The sequence below is a fragment of the Macaca mulatta genome, chromosome 7, assembly GCF_049350105.2.
Source record: "Macaca mulatta isolate MMU2019108-1 chromosome 7, T2T-MMU8v2.0, whole genome shotgun sequence".
NCBI lineage: Eukaryota > Metazoa > Chordata > Mammalia > Primates > Cercopithecidae > Macaca > Macaca mulatta.
In genome coordinates, this window is record NC_133412.1 from 74983658 (window position 1) to 75006951 (window position 23294).

General features: G+C 37.7%; 1 pseudogene across 1 annotated transcript in view; it reads left to right on the plus strand.

Moving 5' to 3' along the window:
- The window catches only part of LOC114679482 (ubiquitin-conjugating enzyme E2 Q2-like), a 42375-nt pseudogene extending 33502 nt beyond the window's left edge, over positions 1-8873 (plus strand). Inside the window, exons 8-9 of the transcript XR_013395923.1 lie at positions 7959-8007; positions 8782-8873. The product of XR_013395923.1 is annotated as a ubiquitin-conjugating enzyme E2 Q2-like (transcript). The remainder of the gene's footprint in view (positions 1-7958; positions 8008-8781) is intronic.
- The last annotated feature ends 14421 nt before the right edge of the window (positions 8874-23294 follow it).

Genomic DNA, 23294 nt, shown 5'->3' on the forward strand with positions numbered 1-23294 from the left:
TTTTTTCTTCCAGGGCTCTAGGTATGTGATACACTTTTCAACATATTGTCTTTTATTTTTTTCAATTTTCTACCTTTTTGTCTTTCTGCCTTTTTTGAATTTACTGAATCTGTCTTCTGCTAAGTTACTGCTGTGGTTAAACTTATCCATTAAGTTATTACTTTCAGTTTTGGTAGTTCTAAATTGCAGAATTTCCTATGGTTGATTTTCATAATTTGCATTTCTCTGCCAGGTTTTCAGTCTTGTCCTGTCTTTCCTTGCTCATGTTCAGCAGAGTTATTTTGAAGTGTGTCTGGTCACTCTGTTATCTCGATCCCTTGTGGTTTTGTGTCTGTTGTTTGCTTCTCTTATTTTCTGTTAGCTTGTCTTTAAGTCTCATGTGGCTTTTTATTTTTAGTGATAGACATTATATATGAAAAATTGTAGAGATAATTTGAAGCCTTGGATGATATTCTTCTCCAGAGAGGATTTACATTTGCCCCTGCCAGGGGCTTGGAAATTAGTGACCCAGGATTGTCTCATCCAATCAGGGATTGAGATGATTAAAGCTGGCCATCATTCCCTGTCAGGGCAATTTGCAGTTTGTTCTTCAGGTCCCCAACCTGAGGAGTGGGAGAGTTAGCAGGGCCTCTCCTCGGTGGATGCTGAGCTCCAATGTTTATCTCCCTGTGAGCTCTGTGAGGCTGTGAGTTCTAGCTCAGCTTATTAACCTCTTCTTCTCTGCTGTCATTGGAAGAAAACCCAAGGGGGAAAAAAGAAGACTCTGTTCTCTGGTATTCCCTTTTCTCAGCCCCTGTAATCATTACATTTTGTCCACTTTTCTATTCTCAGTGGGAAGATTGATCTAAGTTACCTAGACTGTCATCGTTGGAATGGTTCCTTTATATAGTTCTATTGAAGTGGAACCCCTTCATATGTTCCATAAGTTTACCATAACACTGTTCTGTTTGGGCCTGGTTTTCACTTCATTTTTATTTGCTTTGGTTTTCATTTCTGTTCCTACTAATTTTACCTTTATGACTTTCACCCATTATCTGATAATAAATGTACATATTCTTTTATAGATTCTTTGAAAATCTTCCAAAGAGTATATAGCATTAAGGATGTTCTTCAAATTAATTAAACTTGCTTATTTGCTTTTTAGGCTAACTTTCCATTTGATCCTCCATTTGTTTGAGTGGTGTTAACTGTTCTTTCAGGAGCATATGTTTAAGTGATTACTTTAATTTTTTTTTTTTTTTTTTTAGTTTAAAAAATTTTTTTATAGGATTAAGTCTCACTATGTTGCTCTGGCTGTTCTTGAACTCCTGGGTTCAAGCGATCCTCCCACCTTGCCCTCCCAAAGTGCTGGGATGACAGGCATGAGCAGCTGTGCCTGGCCTACATTTTTTTTTAATACAGTGTGCACCAGAATCATTTGGAGAGCTCGTCCCAGGGTTTCTGATTCAGTAGGTCTGTGGTGTTGCCTGAGTATTTACATTTTTAAGAAGTTCCCAGGTGAAGCTGATACTGTTGTTCTGGGGCCCACATCCGAAACCATTGGTTATAAATCATTATGTTGTTGATAGGTAGAGATTTTAGTGATATATGTGTATACACACACACACATATATATTTACACGTACACACACACACACATATATACACATTTTAATCATAAAAACCAAAGATTTTTCAAACGTAAATTGTGACTGAAGGTTTAGAGAATGTTACGATTACAGAGTGGTCCCCACATGCCTGTGATCCTAATTGGTACTTCTAGGAATAATCATGGGAAGTCTCATGGACCTGTGGAGCTGGCTAATTACTTCTAGAGGTGATAGTTGCAGTGTAGTAGAATCAAATGGTAATTGTCATGCAGTTTTACTGAAATTTGTATTGCTTGTTTTTTGTGATTGGAAGTCTTACAGAACTGGGGAAAAGATCACGGTTTGCTAGGTTAGTTGTGAAATGTTCTGTAGACCCTGAAAGTATGAGCAATTTAAAATAATGAGGATTTTCAAACACTCAGCTGACTAATTCCATTATGTGACATAATCCACATTATGGTGATTAAAATCTAAATATCTCCAGCCCTTACTTTGATCATTTCTATGGTTGAGATAGTAATAGTTGCATTTAGGGTAAAAATATGAGTGACTACTTCTGACTTCAGAACTTTCTCCAGAAGAGCTTTGTTGCTACAGTTATTTTTACTTGTATTTGATGTACATGCTTATGTATGTGTTTTGGGGGCTAAGATCCTGTTAAGAATCATTATTCTGTATAATCAAAATACATATTAACTGTGGTGTTGGTACTATAGAATACTTATCTGGACATGATATCCACCGGTAAAAGAGAAAAAAAACTGTGGGTTAAAAAAAAAAAAAAACCTTAGTATTACGTATGGATGTGCCAAGCTCATTTTGAGTTTCCCCACACAGTAAATGAATATTGGTTTTATTATTTAATTAATTAATTTTATTGAGACAGGGTCTTGCTGTGTTGCCCCAGGCTGGAGTGAGTGGTGCAATCACAGCTCACTGCAACCTCTGCCTTCCGGGCTCAAATCATCCTCCCACCTCAGCCTCCTGAGTAGCTGGAACCACAGGTGTATGCCACCAGGCCAAGCTAATTTTTGTATTTTTGATAGAGACAGGGTTTCACCATGTTGCTCGTGTTGGTCTCGAACTCCTAGGCTGAAGCGATCCACCCCACTCAGACTCAAAAAGTATTAAGACTATGGGTCTGAGCCACTTTGCCCAGCCCAATATTGTTTGTTAAAATTTTTTATTTATTTACTTATCTTTTGCTTTTGTTTTTCTGTTTTAATTTTTAGATTTCTATTTTTTTCAATATTGTGTTTTAAGAGTTTACTTACCTGAGGCCTGCAGCCTAATCTTTGCCATATCTCCCCAAGTGTTCTGTGAGTGCTAATATAGTGGTATGTTCATAGATATTTGTTTTGTGGGGATTGCAAGGATTTGGGGAAGCCAGGTTCAAAGTGTCTTTTACCAAAGGACTTCTTGGAAGCCTTAATGCCATTTTCTGTTTTTCTCAAATTTGTTAATTAGTGTTCCTGACAGCATCTCAGAGGACGATGCCCTCTGGCTTACTCTCTGGGAAATGCTGCTCTGTTGGAAATCTGGAGTTCTGAGTGATTCCCATGTGTTTTCTGCTGCACAGCAGGACATGCTGAAGTGATTCCTTCATGAGCAGATGTTAGAGGTCTCCTTTTGACAGCTTGTTACAAAATTGATCACAAATACATTATTAGGTGAGTGTAAGTCCCCGGTTGGGTGTGAAGCAGAGTTGTTTAGAATTGTGTACTGTTTTATTTTGTTACCTTTAAATCTTCTCTGGGCTGTTTTGGTTTCAGCAGTAAAATTGCTATAAAAAGTACTTCTCTTGGCATAAAACCTCATGGTCAGTTTTGGAAGTTCAGTGTTAGGTAACCCAGCCAAATACTTACATATACAAAATAAACACAAGACTGAAAAATAGCAAATGTTTAACCTTTGTGTCTCTTACTCACCATACCAGCCTTTTACTAGCCACCAAGCCATAGTTCTTTTGTTTTTCATAGTTGAATGTTAAAATGTAAGGGCTTTTTAATGAAGCCCTTACTGATTGGGGAGAAAAGACATTAGCATTGTGCTTTAGTTTTATGCACTAGTTTATAAAATTGTGTATGTTGCCTCAATATTCCCATAAGCACAGGAAAGGAAAATGGGTCATTTTTTTGTTCAGAATCTTACTTGAGGAAAAAAAAAAATGATCAAGGAAAAGATTTGGATAAAAATCTGCAAATTCAGGATAAATGTATGAAAACATTTGAAAATGTGATTATACAATGGACCAGTATAGCTTTTCAACATTTTGTTGTAAGAATCCCAAGAATGTAAGTGTATGATCTTAGTATACCACCTAGAATCGAGACAAATACATGAAGTTATGAGTCATGCCATTTTCAGTTTTAAAATCTCTCACATAGTTTCTTCAGTGATTCTTTTTTGCAACAGTGTGTTATGATCCTCATTATTTGGATAAATAATTTGAATAATAAGTCAGCTTGTGACCTACCCAAATAAATCTTGATTCCTAATAAAGTGTTTTTCATTATACCAAATGCCAGCTATATAAGAGGAGATTAAAAGTACTAAGAACTCTAAGTACCCTATTGATTATCATATGCTACCCATAGGTCAGGCACGGTGGCACACACCTGTAATCTCAGCACTTTGGGAGGCCGAGGGGGATGGATCACTTGAGGTCAGGAGTTCCAGACCAGGCTTACCAAGATGGTGAAACCTCATCTCTACCAAAAATACAAAAAAAATGCCAAATGTGGTGGTGCGTACTGGTAGTCTCAGCTACTCAGGAGGCTGAGGCAGGAGAATCGCTTGAACTCGGGGGGCAGAGGTTGCAGTAAGCTGAGATTGCACCACTGCACTCCAGCCTTGGTGGCAAAGATAAACTCCATCTGAACAAAAAAGAAAAAGAAAAGCTAAGCATGGACTTAATTTCTCTGAGGTTTAAAGCTGCAAAGAGTTGCTCTTCATGAAGTAGGTGGGATCTCAGTTGGGCAGTGAAATGTGAGTGGGGTTTGGTCAGTTGGTGGAGGTTGCAGGAAGATTATTTACATAGGTGAAAAGTAAACACAATCAGGTATCTAGGAAAGAGAATGAGAGATTCAGAGTACACGAGACCAGTTTGAGCTATAACACAAGGAGGGTAGGATTCATGTAGAAGAGTTGTAGGAAATATTGCCGATGTAATATTTTGTACTGAAACATTTCTGTGAATTGGTGACAGATTTTTTTTTTTTCTAGTAAGTAAACTATTACCCCGGATATTCATCTTGCTATGTAACTGGCTGAGAAACAGGGGAGTAACAGTAAAGAAACTGTTTTAGAATAAATCTGGTGATGGCGGAAGAGAATATGAGACACACTGTGCTCACAGAGCCTAGAAGAGTGTGACAGTAGTTGAGGGCCATGCCGTCATCTTAGAGTGAAGTGAGGAGAACCTACGTTGGTTTGGTAGTCCTGGGAGTGGAAGGAGGAATGACATGTGAAAGCTCATTGGAGGCAGAATCAAAATGGCTCGGTCTTCATAGTCAACTATTAAGTGAGGAGGAGGAGTTATTGGCTGACTTAGGAAGAAGTAAAAAATGTGAAATACCAACAAAACACCAAGCTTGCAATTTTAGTCAGGGTAAAGCTTAACCGTTGTGTGATTCTAGATAGATTATTGAGCAGTTTTGTTCCATTTATTTTATATCCCGTATCTTTGAGCTATGATCCTATTTGTTTATTTCTTGACATACCCAAACATTTTTGAAATGATTGTGATACAGTTTTTATATGATAAGTCTCACCCTTTGAAGTGTACATTTCAGTAGTTTTTTAGCATATTCAGTTTATGCAGCCATTACCACTACCTAATTTCAGAACCTTTTCTTCTCTCCAGAAAGAAACCCTGTACCCATTAGCAGTCACTCCCTATACACATTTCCCCCACCATTGATCCTGGCAATGTCTGATCTAAATAGAATCATACAAAATGTGACATTTTGTGACTGACTTTTCTTTAAAGTGATTATAAAGCAAATGCCTGAAGAGGCTAAGCTTAGGAGAGTGTTTGCTGTGCAACTTTGACAACTGATTTTTTTTTAAGTTGAAAATATTACTGTGTCTGTATATGTGACATATTATCCTTAGATGACCCTTGCTTCAATTATTCAAATTTTTTTCCCTAGTATTCTTGAACTGTCTCAATATTCAGTAGGATCCCTTTGGAGACAAAGAGCAGTAAGAATTTGGAACACATACTGACAAAATGAATGTAATTTAATACAATAGTAGAGTCAACCACTTTTGGGTGTCGATGCTGCTAAAAGTATGTATTAAGGAAAAGTTTACTTATCTTACTTTTTGTGAAGGTACTAGAACTACTTCTGTCTTCTGTTTAGATTTCAACAAACATTTCATACCTATTATGTGGTTGTACAAATGTACTTTCTTTTGACCTGAAAATGCAAAAACTTCTTTTCTTCCCACTATCTGAGACTCTGCAACTTTAAAGCAAGAGTGGGGTACTTTAAAGGAAAGGTGGTGATGGTTGGATAATGGGTAACAATGTCTACCATATGCTTCCTTTTGCCAAAACAAGTTCCTGTCTACCATCAGCATTTCCAAAATTTGAAGATTAAGTGTTGTGTTAACTCATTAACTAATGAATAGACTTTGAGCAGTTGTGGAATCAAAATCTCAGTGAGTACCTGGATGTTCTAATTCTGTTAAATCAATGAGTACACATTATGTGCAATCTCCTCTTAGCCCAGTGGCAGATTTAAGGAGTGAGAGATCAATTTCTATGTTTCAGAAATCAAATACACAAAGAATAAAAATTTTTAATCCCATGATTCTTTACCTGAGTTTAGTTTTTTGGAGAGTTTTTCTTTTAGATTTTCTTTCCTTTCCATTAAACTTTCACTTTGAAAGGTCCCAGGATTTGGTCAAAGCAAGTGGGAAAGCCACTTGCTTGGATTCTCCAGGGCAAAGGAGTTAAAGAGGACTTCTTTCCTCATTTTGTTATTGAATAATGTCATGATAACAATTATTAAGCTGAATGGTCTACAGTAGAAGTTTTAGATGCCTTCTCTGCAAAACAATTTGGTTTAGTCAATGCAAGGATGCCTTTGGTTAGCTGAAATGGAAGATGTGCAGGCTAGAGTGGTCTTGGCAAGTCTTCTGGGGGGAAATACAGCATTTGGAAGGGTAGGAAGCAAAAGGAATCTTAGGCAAGGGAAAGGTGTGGCCAGAGCCCCAGAGGAGAGAACAGTTTGTGGTGGACTTGGTGTCCACGTAGATCCAATCAGTGTCTTAGCTTTTGTGTTTTCAAAATTACCACAGTTTTTGTTCTAAAACTATCATTCCTTTGATTTTATTTTAGGCATGCTATCTGTGTATTTTGAAATTTAAAATAACATTAAGGGAGAAATGAAATGATTTTGTTTGAGAAAGAGTTAAAAGGTTAAAACATCTTGATCTAAATAATTTTCTTTTCTTTTCTTTTTTTTTTTTTTTTTGAGACAGAGTCTCGCTTTGTCGCCCAGGCTACAGTGCAGTGGCACAATCTCAGCTCACTGCAAGCTCCGCCTCCCGGGTTCACGCCATTCTTCTGCCTCAGCCTCCCAAGTAGCTGGGACTACAGGCGCCCGCCACCTCGCCTGGCTAGTTTTTTGTACTTTTTAGTAGAAACGGGGTTTCACCATGTTAGCCAGGATGGTCTTGATCTCCTGACCTTGTGATCCACCCGTCTCGGCCTCCCAAAGTGCTGGGATTACAGGCTTGAGCCACTGCGCCTGGCCAATAATTTTCTAATGGGAGATTTGGTACATCCCCAGAAGTTGTCTTTGGTTCAGAGAACAGTCTTCAGGCTTAGAAAGGACTTGAGGAGTCCCACAGAGGAGCCACATGCTGTGAACCATTTGATTCTCACAACAGAATGGATAAAAATAATTTGAACCATGAAACTATGCAGATGTTCATATTTTGGATAGGGTAAGGTCAGTGCCATTGTCAGAGGAAAAACCCTTGGCCATCACAGGATGGGAGAGAAAGTTTCCGTCGTAAAGAATACTCATTGAAGGAAATGGGTTCTTCTGCCCTTATTCTTTGGATTATTTAGGGCCAAGTTCTTAGTTTTTGACATAATCAAAATTTCAAAGTATTCTGTTCTAGGAGCCATTTCAAACAATTAACTAGAATTTCAGAGGAATTACATGAGAGTAATACCATTAGAATTTTTAAATTATCCATAGTCCTATATCCTTAACAAGTATGTTCATGCTTGCATATTCTCTTCTTATCTTTACTTTGTGCGTACTTTCTTAATAATGGCACATAGAAATTGTTTAAGCAGGAATAACTCTCAAGATAATTTTATATGTTTCCTTTTTTCTTTTTAAGGTATATATTGGGTGAAGGAGCATTATGTATGGAACCTCTCACAAAACAGGTGATTATTTTCTTATAATACTCAATTTTCACACGCAATAGAGTGTTTTGATTATGTAAGTTAGATGGTAAGTAGAAGGTTCTCTTAAAGACATTTTAGTGGGTTTTTTGTTGTTGCTGTTGTTTTTTCTTCATAGCTCCTACTTTCAAGAATGAAAAAGGTATCCCAGCACTTTGGGAGGCCAAGGTGGATGGATCACGAGGTCAGGAGATCGAGACCATCCTGGCTAACACGGTGAAACCGTGTCTCTACTAAAAAAATAGAAAAAAAATTAGCTGGGCATGATGGCAGACTCCTGTAGTCCCAGTAGTAGAGTCAACCACTTTTAGGCAGCCCCCCGTACTTGGGAGGCTGAGGCAGGAGAGTGGCATGAACCTGGGAGACAGAGCTTGCAGTGAGCTGAGATGGTACCACTGCACTCCAGCCTGGGCAACTGAGTGAGACTCCATCTCAAAATAAATAAATAAATAAATAAATAAAATAAAAAACATAAACCAGTAAAATGACATTGTACTTGGTGCTGAATCTATGCTAGGATAGGCATTAAGAGTGACCTTTATTTAAGGTTCTAATTTGCTCATGTTGGGCACTTAGAACATCCGTTTGTTGTTTTTTGTGAGATTCTGGAAATGTTCCAATTTTACTGTTTCCCCTTGACTCCAGACTTTGTAACACTGGTCTGCTGCTGTTAAGTTATATGCCATTTTGTTAGGGCTTCTCAAGTGGGAATCAGGAATGCTGCTGTGTTCTAGAGATGTTTTGTTCTTCCTGTAGGGCTGAAGCAGTGCCTACTCCATAGAATCAGTTATCATGCAAATAAATGCTACCTGAGTCAAAGGCAAAGCCAACGTGCAGCTTGGAGCAAAGAAGGTACTTCTATTAAGAATTTTACATAAACTGTAAGATACATTTTATATTACTTTGTGAGCCTACTTCCTGTCTTAATTCTTTCTGAGAGAATTCATTTCATTTTCATTTGGTTTGTTTTCTTTTTGTTACAAAGATGATCTATAGAAAATATAGAAGTATAAGAAAATTAAAGATACTGACTAATAATCACTTAATGATTTAGTATCTGATTGTTTAGTCTTTGTTATATTTACTGTAGACAAACATGTCTACAGTTGTAAATTTATTATTGGTATGTATACCCTAGTAAAAGTTATATGTACTTTGAAGTTTTGCAAAGTTCATGTTATAGAATTAATTCCTGATGAACTTTTATGTGCTAGACACTAGTCTTTTTATTTATTTATTTTTACTTTTTTTCCCCTCTGTGCCTATGCTTACCAAGTCTTTTTATTTTTTACTTCTCACTAGCTCTTTCAATCCTCTTAATAACTTAAAAAGAGGGTATTATTAATATCTGCATTTTATGGATGAGGCAACTGAAGGCAGGTAACTTGTCCAAGGTCACAGGTGGCAGAGCAAGGATTGGAATGAGACAGCCTGACTGCCCTAGGCCCTACCAAGAAGAGCTGAGAGCAAGCCATGGGGCAGAAGGATGTTGGTCAGGCTGGTTTTCTGTTTAGTTAACATGAAATGCAGGCTGTAACCTTAATTCTAGGACATTACAGAGAAAGCCTTCCAAAGCCAGAGGTTTTCTTTTTACCATGACCATGACTTTTTAGCAAAAATATGATTTTGTTTAAAGGCAACATGGTGTTCTAAGAAGCTTCCACTCACACTCTTGTGGAGGGAATGGTAGTTGAACTAAATAGTGAAATGCTGCAGCACATGGCCTTTAGGCAGCTTCTGACCTATTTCTATGGTCAGGAAAGACACCTATCTTTCCCTGCTGCCCACAGCCTCCAGCTATTAACCTTCAGAATTTCCTAGTCTGTGATCACATTCCAATGAGGGATCTGTTTTGTTTTTTCCAGGGTAGCAGAAAGTGAGTCACCACCTGTACTAAGCAGTCTAGTCTTCTGTGTATAAATGAGCAAGGTTGGGGAGCCAAATTTGAGAACCTTGTGTAATCCTGAGATTCTCCAAGAGAATCCAAGAGAATGTCAGGATTATGCATGGTGGTAAAGTGGTCTCATGTTAGTTGTATCCACAGCTCTCATCAGAAGCAGACACAGATACTTTTTGTAGGAAAGCATCTCTAACTTAAGCCTGTAGGATTCCCGAAGATTAAAAGCAGGCAATTATGAATTCAGTCAAATCATAGCATTCAAGTAGTCTCAACCCAACATATTTGAGAATTGTCAGAAACAATGAATAATATGTTTCCCAAAGACTGTAGGTTTTGGAATTATCAGATACAGAACACAGACTTCAAATATTAGAATGGTGAGAAAATAGTTACATGTGAAACCTAATATAGAAGAAAGATGGACTCATAAAATTGAGCAACCAGTAAGACCACCAGGAATGATGAGGAGGACCTGAAAAGAAAATGGATGAAATAGAACTTACAGAAATAAAATATATAGCTGAGTATGGTGGCTCACACCTGTAATCCCAGCACTCTTTGGGAGGCTGAGGTGGGAGGATGGTATGAGCCCAGGAGTTGGAGACAAGCCTGGGCAACATGGTGAGAACTCATTTCTATAAAAAATACCCCACCACCACCAAAAAAAAAAAAAAAAAAAAAAAAAAAGCTGGGTATGGGGCATGTGCCTATAGTTCTAGCTAGTCAGGAGGCTGAGGTGGGAGGATCACTTGAGCGCAGGAGGCCAAGGCTACAGGTACATGCCACTGCAGTCCAGCCTGGGTGACAGACTGAGACTCCATCTCAGAATGAAATGACATAAAGAAATAAAAAATGTAATTGTTGAAATAAACTCAGTGGATGGATTAGACATCAGAAGGAAGAATTAATTGGTTAGAGAATTACCTCCCAAAAGTAAGTCAGTATGTTACACAGAGAGACATGAGGATAGATAACAGGGCAGAAGTTGGTGGGGTTGTGCAGGGAGGGAGATCAGAATGAGGTCTAAAATATGTCTTAGTGGAATCCCAGGAGGAGATATTAAAATTATATTAGAAAGTGAGAGAAATAGAAGTTCTAAAGGTGATAGAAGGAAGTCCACATCAATCAGTCACAACAAATATAAATGGACTAAAGTTACCAGTTAGACAGATAGAACTAATAAAACACTATCCAGCTGTTTTAATCCATCATATTTAAAATATGAGGATATGAGAAGATTGAAAGATTTTATAAAGGAGAGAGAGTGATAAAGATATGCCAGTATACATTAATCAAAAACAAGTGATGGAGCTTCAGTATCAAACAAAAAAGGATTTTAGAACAGAAAGTGTTAGTAAGGACTTGATGCTAAAAGACTGTTAATTAGGAGGATGTAGCAATTTTCATATTTTATGTACCTGTCAAAATAGCCTCAAAATACAGAAGAAAAACTGATAAAACCACAGGGAGAAACTGACAAGTCTGCCATTGTATTTGGAGATTTCACCATACCCTGCTTACCATAAGTAAGTTACACAGAATGCCCACATGTAGATTTGAATAACCACTGAATAAACATGGTGTAATGGGCAAATATAGACCTTTGTACCCAATAATTAGATGTTCTATATTATTATCAAGCATATGTGGACTGTGGGAGAAATATTAATTGTATATTTATAAAGCAAATCAGAAGATTTAAAAACTATTGGTACCATCCACACCATATAATTTATAATTTAAATATGAAGCAATTAATGTTAGAAGGCAATAATAAAGAGATTAACAAAAAGCTACATGAATTTGGAAATTAAACACCCTTGTAATTCATGGTTTAAAAAACTCAGTGCAGTTTTAGAATGCTTAGAATTGAACCATAGTTAAAATACGAAACTTCTATCTATTCCTCTCTCTCTCTCCCTCCCACTTCCTTTCTGGAACATTCAAGAAGCTAATCTTTTTCAATGAAGAACACCCCAAATACTGAAAAGTAGAAAAAGTACAGATGGCATTCTTTGATCTTAGTTAAATCTATAAGTTAGTAACAAAACCAGAAAACAAATGCTGATTTGTGGAATTTTTACATTCATGCAAGTAACCCTTGGATCAAGAAGGATTTGAAATTAAAACTGCCAAATATGCAGAGAATAGCAATAATGCGATCGTTACTGATTAGAGACTAGAGGAGAGCTCAGATGAATGTTCATTGCCTTAAAATTATGTCATTAAGAAAATAATGAAAATGAATGAAGCCTCTAACTCATTCTTAGAAAGGACAATCAAAAAACCTGATGGAAAGCAGAATGGGGAAATTATTAAAGACATAAAGTAGAAATCAGTGAGTTAGAAGAATAGAAAGGGCTAAATCCCCAGTACAGTAAAGCCTCTGCAGAAACATTTCTTTAAACTGGGCTTTGAGTACTTTGCTACTGATAATTAGAATAGAAAAAGCCAACATTCTTATTTTCTCCTCATGTTTTGGGTGGCGGGCAGTAGGGTTTGGAAGTGACTCCTTCACAATCACTTGGAAGCTTCGGGGTATATGTACTTTCTCTATACAGTTTTTTCTAAATCTTTTGGTTTTGTCCTTTGTGTGAAAATATGGACTGATTAAAAAACACTTTTTCATTAATGTTAAGAAAGCATGTTACTACACATTTTATATCTTAGGTTTTTAACAGCATTATGGCAGATGTTTACTATTTTAAAGAGTTCTTAGAAGTTCAAAAAACCACCCCGTAAAAAATGGTAGAAGTGGCCAGGCATAGTGGCTCATGCTTGTAATCCCAGCACTTTGGGAGGCTGAGTTGAGTGGATCACCTGAGGTCAGGAGTTTGAGACCAGCCTAGGCAACATGGTGAAACCCCATCTCTACTAAAAATAGAAAAAATTAGCTGGGCGTGGTAGCAGGCACCTGTAATCCCAGCTTCTGAGGAGGCTGAGGCATGAAAATCATTTGAACCAGGGAGGTGGAAGTCACGGTGAGCCAGGATCATGTCATCGCACTCCAGCCTGGGCAACAGAGTGAGACTCGGTCTCAAAAAGGAAAAAACCTCAATAAGCTTGTTAAGCAAATGGAAAACAACACTTACCTGTAATTAGAAGTTAACCAGAAGCTTTCAAAAATGTATTAGTTGACAAGGAAATCAAGAAAAAGAGGAAAATTATATATGTGATCCTTAATAGTAAAATATATCAAAACTAAGGTACAATTAGAAATAGAGGCATTTTCTAAATTAAATTCAAGGCTGCCAGATTAGAAGGACAACATCAATATGATACAATCTCTTTTCCATTAATGTTAAAAACTTCTACTATACTGACCTATAAATTTGTCCCACTGATGAAATAGAATCTGAAAATTGGGATATAGATACTGTGGGAAGAATGATAACATTGAACTTAATTATAGCAACAGTCTAGTCTCTGGACCAGGTCCAAGAAAACAAAACAGAAGCATACTCAACTAGGATTAACAAGTCATTTAGCAAGGGGTGAGAAGGCCTATTGTAATTGAGTAGTTCGGAAGCTTATCCATACCCAAATTTTTCAGATATTCTGATTTGTTAGGCCTGAGCCAAGGCCCCATTCTTATATTTTTGCTTGTTAACTTGCTATAGGTAATTCTGATATATACAAAGACTAAGAACAGTTCCTTGAACATAGTGACAACCTCTATCTGGAATAGTCCAAATCCCAATTACCCTGATTCCTACACCAACAGTTCCCAAACTGGTGTACTACAAAGCCTTGTGAAAGCTCCTTGAAAAAAAAAATACACAATCATGGCCATATAAATTCACTGTTCTGAGAAGTCCTGTTGAATTTACCAAGCATTTCCCAAATTTATTTATTAATTTGTTACCTCTATTACATATATTTACTACATTTTTAACTTAGTAACTATTAATAACCCCAAACATAGAAACAATGGCCCAAGGATGTTCTGTGATGTTACTATTATTCTGTTGGAAATGTGCAGAAGAGTTATAAAATATACTCCATTTATTTATTTATTTATTTATTTAATGTTATTTATTTATTTATTTATTTGAGATGGAGTCTTGTTCTGTCACCCAGGCTGGAATGCAGTGGGATAATCTTGGCTCCCTACAACCTCCACATCCCAGGTTCAGGTGATTCTCCTGCCTCAGCCTCCTGAGGAGCTGGGACTACAGGTATGTGCCACCATGACTGGCTAATTTTTTGTAGTTTTAGTAGAGACAAAGTTTTACCATGTAGGCTGGTCTCGAACTCTTGACCTGAAATGATCCAGCCACCTCAGTCCCCCAAAGTGCTAGGATTACAGGCATGAGCCGCCATGCCCAGCCTTCCATAAGCATTTAAAGTCACTTCCAAAGGCACAATCAACAGACTTGCCAAAATTCAGAGGCAATATCTCTAGAGTCAGACCTGCCTTCAAATTCCAACTCCCCTCAACCCAAAGCCAATCAATTGTCCTACCAGAATAACATCAAATAGCAATTAGCATGTGGTCCTTGACTTCTTCAGATCAGCTCTACAAAGACGTATACTATTAACAGTGGAAATATTGTGAACTCAAATCTTTAACAGATAACATTAATCAAAAGCATTCTCGTGGGAAAATTATTATATATAAAATATGTTCCTCACCAACCAAAGCCTCTATAAAATTTCAGACTGATCTAATGACAATTTAACTTATTTTTTAAATGCATAATTATGTCAAATAAATGCCACTACAAAGGCCTGAATATAGTCTCTGAGTCTAAGGTCCTCCCCATCTCCTCCATTTCACATTTGATTGTACACATATTTGAGAGAACATCACTCATTATTTGTTTGGGGAGTATTATCAGATATTATCTGATATTTTGGATATTATCAAAAGTAATTGATTGGAAGTCAATGGCACTATTTATACTAAAGAGTAGGATCCTCATTAGTAGATAGAGGCACATAGAAGTATAGTCATATTACATCTACGAAGTGTCAATATCAGGCAGCGGCTTCAAAGCCAAGGTGGTGGTTGGATGCAAAGCCAAAGTAGTGGTTGGAATTTTAATTGGCAAGGGAGGCAGATAGAGAGAAATGTAGATTCAATAATAATGTGAAGTCCATGAAAGCCTGTGGCTATAAATAATGTTGAGCCATAGAGTCCATCAGAGATAGTAAAGGGGGCCTGGAAATATTCAGAGACTTGTAGAAGGGTAAAGTAAATACCTAAGGTAGTTGTGATGGATAGTGCTTGAAGTATTTGCTTTTGACTACCTTCTGTCAGGCTGTGTACAACCTAGAAAGTTTCTTGAGGGCAAGAATCAAGTCTTTTACAGCTTCTAGCATGCCTCTGTGTACCCAACAGGTCCTCAATAAATAATTTGTCACCCTACTTTGTCATAAATATAGGACATACTTAGCTGTACAGCATGATGTGATTTGATCACACCCAGTCTATGAGTGGAGAATAACAGCACTGAATCCATTTAAAAACAACACTCCCTATTCTCTTTTCACCTTCATAGTATATTCGTTTGGTTTCTAGTAATGTTGGCTCTATCCATATGTTTTTAGATAATAGTACAACTTTTGTTGTGTCTAAGTAAAATTATACCAGGAATTTCATGGGGGAAAAGTTAATGCACTGCTCTTAGTTTTGATTAAGATTTTAGATGTTTGAAAATATAAATTCAGATATTGGACAATAAGAGTTTTATTTTGGAGGCTGGAGGAGATTGAAGTGTTGAGGTAAGACTGATAGGCTCCTTTGGCTACTTGTGTTTGGGGGTGGGGAGAATATACAAGTTTACCAAAACGTGTAAATTCTCACAGTGCTTAGTTTTGTGACTGTACAGAAACTAGAATTGTTTTTCCTAGGTCTCAGTGGAGAAATGTAAGCTGTGAGTTTAGCATCCTGTTTACTGTGTTTTGGCCAGGGTTTTGCAGGCTTTTGTGGAGAAAATTATATTGCTTTCCTTATCCTGTTTGTAACATATTTGTATATCAATATGCTTCCTTGATTTTTACTATGGTAAAATTCTATCTTGCATATGGAGAAATAAGTCTATTAGAGTGAATTAAAAGAAATCTTTACTGTGAGGTGGCAGCCTTGTCTAATGGGCCGTATGTTTAAGCCTAACGTTAATACATCACACTAGAGCCCAGCGTAGTGGCGTGTGCCTGTAATTCCAGCCACTTGGGAGGCTGGGGCAGGAGGATTGCTTGAACCTAGGAGTTTCAGACCAGCCTGGGCTATATAATGAGACCCCATCTCAGTCAATCAACCCATCAATCATTTACACTAAAAAGACCAAGATCTTTCTTCCTCTTTTAGAATGTTTTTTCCCAGACATTCTAACAAATGTCTGGGTGACATTTCATTGTCTAAAACAATGAAAAGGGTTTATGACAGAGTTACAGCAGTTATCAGAGAAAAATTCTGGACAAATTGCAAGTCTATACCAGTTGTAAATTGTTATGACTGCAGTTAAAATCCAATGTTATTTTTGTACAGTCTTTTTGGGTGTATCTGTGTTTAATAATAACTTGTTTGCAAATTTAGAGGACTGTAGCTATGATTTCTTCTTAGAGACCTTGACCCTGGGGGCTTACGGTTTAATGGAAGAGATAACTAGAAACCAAGAATTCAACGCAGAGAATGAGGTTCTGCAGTACAAGGTGTATACAAGGTGCAGAGAAGCGCTGGGGCACCATGTTCTGACCTCATCTTCTACTGCTCTAGACTTCCCAAGTTCCAGTTCCTGAACCTACCTGTTTTTTTCCACCATCTGGACCTCTCTCTGTAGGCACCATTTTCTCTCTTTGCAAACCTTTCCCACACCTTATGTGTCTGGTGAAGTTCTGTTTCTTCAAATGCTTCTTAAAGGCTGCCTGTAGCTCATCCAAATAATTGTTTTGTCTACATCTCTGTTCTTTCTTTATAAATAATTACAGTCAATTCTTATTATTTGCAGTAGTGATATTCTATAAAGTTACCTGGAACACTGAATTAGTCAAATACTGAGCCCTTGTTTCCAGGGTAAATATGTACATACATAAATATCTCACATAGGTTATAATCTTAATTCCTAAAAACAACTCATCCTGGTAGATTGAATTTTTTCTTTCCAAAAGAATAAGGGAAGTACAGAAGTGTTAAGTGATTTGCCTGAGGCTGCTCCACTAACAGGTGCCAGAGACAAGATTCAGACCCCGTCCAGTTGGCCCCAGAGCCACAGCTTCTTGCACCACACTGCACTGCCCTCTACTGTCTCTGTCCTCGGGTCATCTTTGTATGAGAGCTGAAACAAGAAGACCGAGGGTCACCTTATTTGACCTTAGCTTGGGACATGTGCAAGGAGTGACAGAGTTTTCACTACATCTATGAATCACCTTGAAAGCTCCACAGGTATTAATTTGGGGATTACAAAGACATTTTAGCAAGTAAGCAAATTTGCAAATGTGGGATCCACAAATAGTGAGGGTCAACTGTATTTGTAAGCGACTGCTAGGGTCTGTTTCATGGTAATCCCTTCCCGCAAGAGTGTGGAATGTTTCTTTAGCTTCTTTGATAGTTTATTTATTTATTAAGTACTTACTATATACCAGACTCTGCTTTACTTTGTGGTGAACAAGCTAGAGATTAAGTCCTGCCCTGTGTATTTTATATTAGAGTAAGAAAGACAGATGGCTAAGTCTGGAGCTCAGGGGTGAGGCTCAGGTTGGAATTACAGATTCACTTGACCGAGGTGAAACCTGGTGTGCCCCCTCCTACTTCACATCCACAGACATACTTCCAGAACATTTCTGTTCTCTTGTTGTGTATAAAGTCATCCTTTTGAGCCTCTCTCCATTAATGCATGTCAACCTCTACTTGTCTTTTGTTGATTTTGAGGCCACTTACCTATGTAACTGACAGGATATTGAAGAAGAATCATACCAACCTGGTTCTGCTACCTAACAGCTGAGTTACATTGGTCAAGCTCTTGGACTTCTGAGCCTGTTTCCTAATTTCAAAAGTAGTGATATGATATGTTAGGTCCTGGTGGGTTGCAAGGAAGATAGTGTGGTTATTTGTTCTTATGGTTGTTTTCCATATTGGACCATGAGCTCTGTGAGGGCAGGGTCTACAGTTTCATATTTCTATGCTAGGCACTCAGTTCAGTGACTGATACACAGTAATAGAGGCACAAATGTTTCAAGAGTTGAGGAATTGTTAACTCTTACTGAAAGAATAGGAAGATATAAAGGCTTCTCAGAGAAGGTATTATTTAAGCTTTTTTTTTTTTTTTTTTGAGATGAAGTCTCACTCTGTCACCCAAGATGGAGTGCAATGGTGTGATCTCAGCTCCCTGCAACCTCTGCCTCTGAGGTTCAAGCAATTCTTCTGCCTCAGTCTACTGAGTAGCTGGGATTACAGGCATCAGCCACCATGCCCAGCTATTTTTTGTATTTTTAGTAAAGACGAGGTTTCACCATGTTGGCCAGGCTAGTCTCAAACTATTGACCTCAGTGTTGTGCCCGCCTTGGCCTCCCAAAGTGCGGGGGTTACAGGCATGAGCCACCACGCCCAGCCTATTTAAGGTGATTCTTTAAGGGTGAGTAGAAATTTTTCCAGGTGAATAAAACCTTGAGATATTATTCCAAGCAGAGACCAGTAGGTGCAAAGACACAGGGATATAGAAATGTTGAAGTTTACCAGACACTGCTAGATTAAAAAACAAAAAGGAAACTTTCAAAATCAAAAATTAAAATTAAAAATCATCTAAAATAGACCGAGAATGGTGGCTCATGCCTGTAATTCCAGCACTTTGGCAGGCTGAGGCAGGCGGATCATGAGGTCAGGATATCAAGACCATCCTGGCTAACAAGGTGAAACCCTGTCTCTACTAAAAATACCAAAAAAAAAAAAAAAAAAAAAAAAAAAACCATTAGCTGACTGTGGTGGTGGATGCCTGTAGTCCCAGCTACTGGAGAGGCTGAGGCAGAAGAATGGCACAAACCTGGGAGGCGGAGCTTGCAGTGAGCCGAGATCATGCCACTGAACTCCAACCTGGGCAACAGAGCAAGACTCCATCTCAAAACAAACAAAAAATATCACCTAAAATAAAACCTATGAATGGGCTTGACCAGAGGTCACATTGCAATAGAGTTAACTATGACTGTAGACACTCAGTAATAGATGGAAATTTTAGGGAAAAAACATAACATTCTCAGGTTGTTGGCAGATTATCTGGAACAATTTACAAATATGGGCATTGAATTCTGGGAATAATTACACTGTAGTGATATTTCCTTCTCTGTGTATGAAGCATGTACGTGTTGCACACTTTTCAAGGTGCTGAAAATCAGACTCTTCTCGAGGAGCTCATGAGCAATCAAGGGAGATGGATGGGTGAGCAACTGATTATCATGTGACAAGTGAGGTAACAGAGATATGACTAAGATGCTATCTAAACAAGAAGAAAGGAATTATTCGTAATATATGGAGTGCTGGGGAAAGATTTCTCAAATGAAGCCAGCCGAGTGTGATGGCTCCCACTTGTAATACTGGCACTTTAGGAGGTGGAAGTGGGAGGATCCAGGAGGATCTAGGAGGTCAAGGCCAGCCTGGTCAACAGAGGAAGACCCTGCCTGTCTCTCTACTTGAAAAAAAAATAAATTTTTAAAAATGAAGTGATATTTGAGCACTCTGGAGCACCATACAAATGTCGGACAGACTGAAGGAATGTATCCGGCTTAATTTAACATTTTTTGAAATTTTATATTGCAAAAATAGTACATATTCACTGTTTTGAAACTAGAAAGATTGATAGGCAAGGAAGGCTGTCTACGAAGCACTCCATAGATCCACCATACTGAGACAATGCTTAATGCTTTGATGGATTTATTGTACGCTTTCTATGCATAAGTATGTATTATATACATACACGTGCATGGTTAAATAGAAATGTTTCTCCTTGGTGTGCTGTTTATCCATTTATTGTTATGAAGTAAATCCCCAAAGAGCACATTTGCTTTGCCCAAGGGAGTCTTTGGCTACATACTGCTGTATATAGTGAAAACTAAAAAAGGGGCTAACTTTTCAGCCATATGACCTTATGGTGATTCAAATAGAGGCTTCATCAAAGGCAGATTCAGAAATGAACTTGGTGTGTGTGGGTGGTTATGCTTGGCATTGTTTGTAATAGTATGATACGGATGACTTCAGTGTCCACCAACAGGAAACTGGTTAAGTAAACTGTGGTACATCCAAACAATGAATACTGTGCAGTTGTAAAGAAGAATGAGAAAGACCTATGTACTCATGCAAAAGAACACATATATTGTGTGTGTTTTTAAAAAGGAACAAAGAATGGTATAGTATGTATTGTTGAATTATTGAATTATTGAATTGAATTGAATTATTCCCAGAATTCAATGCCCATTGAATTCAATGCTACTGTTTGTGTTGCTAGAAAAGAGTAGAATAAGAATATAAATGTGCATTTGCAAAGATAAATTCTGAAATGACATATAAGAAACCAATTAAAAGTGTTTGGCTGTGGAAGGAGAATAAGACTGTGAATGGGATTTTGCCACATACTTTTATAGATATATTTAAAATTTTCTGAACTATGTATTTGTACACATGACCCTTTTAAAAATAAGTGAATGAAGGAATGAGGAATGAAGTAGGATTATGACAAAGAGATAAGAACAAAGGATCTAAGGGGCTGCCCATCTTTTTGGTACCCAGTGAATATTAATACATAACAATAGCAGCAAAAATTAGAAGAGTGGCCCTAGGAGGGTAGGGAGTCAGCCTTTCCTTTGTCTTTTCCTCAATTTCATACATAAAAAAACACCTGAGAACAATAAAACAATTTGAAACAAAAATGTCTCCAGATCTCTTAAAGTAAAGGAGGATGGGGCAGCTTTATGTAGTGCACTTCCCAACAATGGGCTGATTTACCTCAAGAGGCAGGGATTCCAGCCTACATGGGATACGTACAGGAGAAAAAATAAGAAAAAGAAAAGAGATTTAAATACAAATACATGCAAATAACAATTCTCCCTGATTATAAAGGAAATCATTCTTTTTGTAATAATTTGGATGACAAATATTAGGAAAAATCTTTAATTTGTCACTCAAAGCATTCTGGTTTGTTGCTTTTTATATGTTTTTATGCATATAAACCTTTTAAAAAGTAGAATCGTAATATATAGTCTTTTGTCACTTAGTATATTTTGAGTATATTTCTGTGGCAGTAAATATATCCTGGCATCATCATTTTTAATAGCTGGGTGTATATTAAGTTAACCATTGCCACCCCAGAGGTGAATTTTCTTTTTTTTTTTTTTTGACACGGAGTCTCACTCTGTCGCCCAGGCTGGAGTGCACTGGCCGGATCTCAGCTCACTGCAAGCTCCGCCTCTCAGGTTTATGCCATTCTCCTGCCTCAGCCTCCCGAGTAGCTGGGATTACAGACGCCCGCCACCTCGCCCGGCTAGCTTTTTGTATTTTTTAGTAGAGACGGGGTTTCACCGTGATAGCCAGGATGGTCTCGATCTCCTGACCTTGTGATCTGCCCCATTCGGCCTCCCAAAGTGCTGGGATTACAGGCTTGAGCCACCGCGCCTGGTCGAATTTTCTTATATATACATTTTAATGGACTCGAGCAAGCATTTTTGGACTGAATTCACAGAAATAGAATTTCTGGAGGAAAATAATTTTTAGGGTTTTTCATTGAAATTTTCAAATTATCCTCCAGGAAAAGTGACCCAGGTTATACTCCCACTAACAAGGACAGAGCTCCAGGTTCCCCCTTCCATTTATCATCTTTCCTGCCTTTATACAGAAAATCTCACTGTTTTCATGACAATTTTTTGATTTCTAGTGCTTTTGAATCTTTCTATATGCCATTGGCCATTTTTATTCTTGTGAGAAGTGCCAGTTTCTCCATTGCCCATTATTAGTTGAAATTCATTTGTTTTTCTTTTCTTAATAATTTTAAAGATTTCTTTATAGACTAAGGATACAAACCTTTTATCTGTCATTGAGGTTACAAAAACTTTCTCCCATTAAGTAATTTGTCATTTCATTTTTTCTTCCTTTATTTCCCTTCCCTTTTGTTTCCTCTCCTTTCTTTTCCTTTTCTTTTTTTCTTTCTTTCTTTCTTTCTTTCTTTCTTTCTTTCTTTCTTTCTTTCTTTCTTTCCTTTCCTTTTCTTTCCTCTTTTTCTTTCTTTCCCTCTCTCTCTTTCATCCTTTCCTTTCTTGCTCTTTCTTTGTTCCCTCTCTCCCTCCCTCCCTTCCTCCTTCCTTCCTCCCTTCTTTTCTTCTATCTTTCATTTCTTTCTTTCTTTCACTAGCCAAGCTCCAAAGTCACTTTTCACTTAATTTTTATCCTGCCAAATTTGAAAGCCTTTTAACTGAGGGATTTCAGTGTAAACAGGAGCAGGAGAAAATGTAATTATCTAAGTTTCGCTCTGTCACCCAGGCTGGAGTGCAGTGCCATAATCATAGCTACTGCAGCCTCGAACTCCTGCGATCAAGCAATTTTCCCACCTCAGCCTGCAAAGTAGCTAGGACTACAGCTGTGTGCCACCACGCCCAGCTAATTTTTAAAATTTTTTGTGGAGACGTGAATTCGCTATGCTGCCCAGGTTAATCTTGAACTCCTGACTTCAAGTAATCCTCCCACCTTAGTTTGCCAAAGTGCTGGGATTACAGGCATGAACTACTGCTCCTAGTCGAGAGTTTAGTTTTGATTGCTAGTGGCGTTCTTGGTATCTTTTCATATTTGAGGCTTTGGGGCTAAAGCTGAAGTATTGCGCTCACCATCCGAGGTTTACAGGACTTTTGTTTCAATGTTGAACAGATGGAACTGTTTAGTCCTGCATCTTTGCAGGTATACAAAATGTGCCTACCAGGAATCTGCTTTATATCCATGGAAAGCAAGAAATAATACAGTAAGACTTTGCCTGGCTACAGGCTTTGAAAGAATGGCGTATTCTGGTTTAATTCTATTAAATTGGAAGTATGAAGGTGAAAAAAACTCAAATTTCCTGTTGAATGCAATTTGGAAATATAGCCAGTGATTCCACTTTTCTTCTCTAGTAAGGTTGGACATTCCAATCTACTTGGTGTTTTATGATAGAACTGCTAGTGTGCCTGAGTCTCACATTGTGAAGATACATTTTTCAAACTTGAGGTGTAAGAGGACGTAAATGGTTTTGTATGAGATCAGGCTGGATGAGAACTGACACTTGTAAATATATATTTTAGACTAAATCTCTGATTGCCACTTGTTTTCTAATTGAACTCATAAAAATAAAACACGTTGGATGGAGGGTGGGAGTAGGAAGGAGATTTATGTCTTTTAATTGCATGTCATTGTTGTATAACA